The 4,405-nt window shown below is 47.3% G+C and overlaps 1 pseudogene; it reads right to left on the bottom strand.

Moving 5' to 3' along the window:
• Nucleotides 1–2,508: 2,508 nt before the first annotated feature.
• On the bottom strand, nt 2,509–3,778 carry LOC125520791 (zingipain-2 pseudogene; annotated as a pseudogene).
• Between the last annotated feature and the right edge of the window lie 627 nt (nt 3,779–4,405).

The raw sequence follows: 4,405 nt of genomic DNA, 5'->3' as shown, positions 1-4,405 counted from the left end.
AATAACACCATGGCAATTCTGCTGAAAACATCGTTAGTACGGATTACTTCCATTCAAATCATGCAAGTTAGAGTCCAAAACAAGGACAAAAGTATTTGGAAAAGTAGATACGACGGAGACGTATCAATGTGTTTTATATTTTACATTGTATTACGTGTTATTTGTATTGCAGGAGCTCCATACCGAATCTGGCTCTAGACTGAATCTGGCTGTTGTTATTTGAAGTATTATATGCGTTTTTTGTCTGTGCCAATTTGAATATTGGTTATTTATTAACTGTCAAAATGAAATATGAGGAATATGGCCCTAACAAGTCGGACCCAGTTACTAGAACCTGACAACTTGGACCCACTTATCAGAACATGATAACTGGGACCCATATGACTAGTGGACCATAATACATATAAAAAACAAACTGTTGAGATAAAAAGGCCATGGCCCAAAAATAAGATAAAAAGGCCACGGCCCAAAAATGAAAAGGCTGTAGTCCCGGGCTTAGCTCATTTAGCTGACCAAAATTAACAGAAAAAATATATTAGAGGGCTGAATTAATGGGCTCGGCCCATATAGACACCGAAATGGACCGGGCTGATTCTTATCAACGTCCAGCTCAATTGGTCGCAATTTTACCACGTTGGATCTAACGTGGTCTGGGCAGACAACCAGCGACCAAAACAATTGGTCGTAGGACCAACGACCTTTTGTTTTGGTCGTTGCCTTATACGACTATATCACAGAGAAGGTCGTTAAGTTTCATTAAAGACGGTCAACTTTTGACCAATTTTTTTGGTCGTAGAAAGGTCGCAAATGAAAAACCAATGACCATCCACCGACCAATAGTGATGGTCGCAAGTTGACATATTTTTTATAGTGATAACGAATAGGGCTTGGCATAAGTTTCCTTCCTCTTATTTATACATGTAGTCTAATTTTCTATGTAACCATGTATTTTACATGTGTGCACCCATGTTGGCCTCAATATGCACGTGTCAATGATGGATTGTTTGTATGCATTTTATATTCTATGTAACCTCCCATGTTGGGCTCAATATGCACGTGTCGATGGATTGTTTGTACGCGTTTTACATTTTACATAACCTTTTTTTGTATTTTAATCTCAATTGTTTCCCTAATTAGAATCAATGGGTTATATGGATAAATGTGGTGGCTTGTTTGTCTTCTGTTTTAATAATATAAATAATAGATAGATAGAATAGAATAGATATATCAATAGATAGATAGATAGATAGATATATAGAGAGAGAGATAAAGAGAGAGACAGAGAGATGGATAGATGGATAGATAGATGGATGGATGGATGGATAGATATATAGATAGATCGATAGAGAGAGATATAGAATAGAATAGATAGATAGAGAGATGGATGGATGGATAAATAGATATATAGATAGATAGATGGATGGATGGATAAATGAGCTATATAGATAGATCGATAGAGACAGATATAGAATAGAATAGATAGATAGAGAGATGGATGGATGGATAGATAGATGGATATCTCGAGTGTGCAAAAGTTTACAAATTTTGACGCAAATTAGTAGTGAATATTAAAATATACCTTTTCATTAAATTAAAAGGGTAAAATCAGTCTCTTTCCCCGTCATGTGCCAGTCCCAAATCTTAAAGTGCTTAGCTCGTCTTGTTTCATCATTTCCTCGAATCACAGGTCCAAAGGACATATTAGCAGCACCGCGGCCTAACTCTACGCACTCACCGACAAGCCACATCACCGAGGTTGTGCCTGTCGTCACTATATATTGCAATTATTGTACTTTAAAGTGCCCAGAAAACTCGGCAAAAACCAGTTGAATTCGGCAGACCGTGTGCTGAATTCAGCTGTCGACATAGGGTACCCGGTCCACACCCTTCAGGCAAAGGGCAGGTTCCCAAGTTCTAGTTGTTGGGTACTTGACAAACAGTTTTCCTATTGGCCAGAAGGCCAGATCGCTCCGCTGCGTGCCGTTGGATTGACCCTATGCTGGTCGTTCCACCTCGTGCGCACGGTCGCTCCATGCTTGATGCACCACTTGCCTAAGCTCCTCGACTCATCGCAAGCGCTCTGCTGTTGTCGTAGCACGTGTGGAAAACCCGTCGTGGGCATCGTTAGCTCGCCTGTGCCATTACATTATGTGGTGGATGGGAGAGGGGAGAGGCAGAGAAGGAGGCGTTGGTATCTGTTGTCGGTTTCTTCACATGTGGTGGCTCGCCCTAGCAGCCAGCAACAGTGGTACATTTGCAGTAGCAGTGTCGCACCCCTGTGCCTCATGGGTCACCGTGGTGAGGGAAGAGAAGGTGAGTCGCGGGGGAGATCGGGGAATGGAGCGTTCGCGATGACAGGGAGCAGCGCATAGTGAAAAACATAAAATAAAGAAGCGGTAGCTTATGGATAGGAACTAGGGGTGGAGAAGAGAACAATGAAGGCAAAAAAAAAACAAGGATAGAGCAGCGCATGATCTCATGGGATCCGGTCAGTCGGCGGCTCGAATCTCTTACTACCAACTTATATACTGTCCCTGTTTACAACCAACCACTGGCTTGCCTTAATTTATTCCATTTCATCACTAACTACTGGTTAAAGCTCGTATATAGGCACATTGTTCCTCTAATTAAAATAGCCTATAGGAACGGACCGGATAAGTCGCCTCGAGCATTACCCCGCAGACCCCACCCTTGGCCTCGGCGCCGCGCCGGAGCCGCATATAGCCGGCTTCGCCCCACGCCGTCGACCAGGAATTTTTGAGGAGCCAAAAGTCGACTCCCGCTGGCTCACCGTAATGGTCATTGTGCCCGGTAGTGCCGTAGCCGACGACGGTCATGGCATGCCCGAGAGTGGTGTTGCAGGGCCCGTCGAAGAGGCCGCCGCGGTAATGTATGAAGGCCGTGCTGTTGGCGTCGACCCCTACGGTGACGGGATGTTTGAACACTGCCCACATGAGCGCCCACTCGTTCCGCGGCTCCACACGCTCCCAGCCCCTGATGCCCACGCCCTTGCGGGCCGGGTAGCACCAGCCCTTAACGCCTTTGTACGGATAGTCTGCCCATCGCGAGATGCCACCAAGCTTAATGGTTTGGAATGCCTTGGCTGGGGTGCCGCCTCCACAGTGCCCATTGCTGCCGTCGCAGTCGACGAGCTGCTGGGGCGACAGCGGGATCAGGTCCCCGTGTTCGATCTTGTAAAGGCTCTCAATGGCCGATGCGGTTGCAAAAGCCCAGCAGCTTCCACAGTGTGTTCCTTGATCCCTGACCGGCGTCACGACGCCCCCCGGTGCGCCAGTCCATGGACGCCGGTGGGTCTGGGTATTTTCTCCTCTGGCCCTCAGGGACGCCGGCTCGCGCCAGCGGAATGTAGCAGCGGATGCTGTAGTCGTTGCTCAGGGCGGTGTCAGCGAACTCGTTGAGCTTCAGTTTGCCCGGGCCGCGCTGGTGCGCGAGCCGGACACTCTGCGCGAAGACGGCGAAGCGGGTGCTGCCGCGTGCTCCTCCACTTGGGAGAGCCTTCCCGAAGTGCTGCGCCCACCGCTCGTACAGAGAGAGGAGGGCCTCCTCCGACGCGACCTCCTCCGAGGCGAACGACATGGTGATGGTGCCGCCACTCGCGGTGGGCATGGCGAGGAGCAAGACCATGGTCACCGCGAGCAGGGGTCTCGCCACAGTGGTCTCCATGGTTACTTGGTCTAGAACGGCAAACAGGAGCGAACAACTCTGAGCGAAGTTTCTTCTGGCCGCACTTCCTCTCCCCATCGGCCAAGGGGGTTCTTATATAGGACTGGGAGGCTCCTTAGGCAACTTATGCACAACGTCGGCGCCTTAAAAATATCAGACGAAATTTACTCCTAAAAAACATAACGCTCTTCTCGTCTCAAGTTTCCCCTTGTAGCTGCTGATGGAAAATTCGTGGTGCGTTTGAGTTTGCCTTACTGAGTAACTGAGACAGTAAGACAGCCACCCTGTGTACATCAAGGTTGAATTTGTTTGTGTTTTTTTTTCTGTTGAGCAAATGTTCACATTTGTATTGCAACCCTATGTGATTTAAATTCAATTATCCTTTAAGCATCTACCATGGAAATTCTCCTTAAATTCTGGTTAGATTTTGCCAGGTTAGCCACGTCGAAAATCCACTGAGGGCGCAGCCCCAATAGCTATTTTGATTTTGTTCCTCCGCTTGGTACCTAACACCGAACACCACACCACCTATATATGCACAACTTCACTATCTGTACTATCTAAAAAGAACAGTTCTGTTTCCTGCCACGCAAACCACGTCATGCAAAGCGTTTCGTCCGCCCTCCACTCTCTTCACGTGTATATTACCTGATTTGCTATATATTTCCCTACCCACCTTCTTGCGGTCACTAGCCCTGGTTTCCTAGCGAGTTTTCCAATG

This window comes from Triticum urartu, chromosome 7A (assembly GCF_056163025.1).
Source record: "Triticum urartu cultivar PI428250 chromosome 7A, HENAU_Tu73, whole genome shotgun sequence".
Classification (NCBI taxonomy): Eukaryota; Viridiplantae; Streptophyta; class Magnoliopsida; order Poales; family Poaceae; genus Triticum; species Triticum urartu.
Note: the sequence above shows the minus strand (reverse complement) of the source record. Positions and strands in the feature narration are given on the sequence as shown.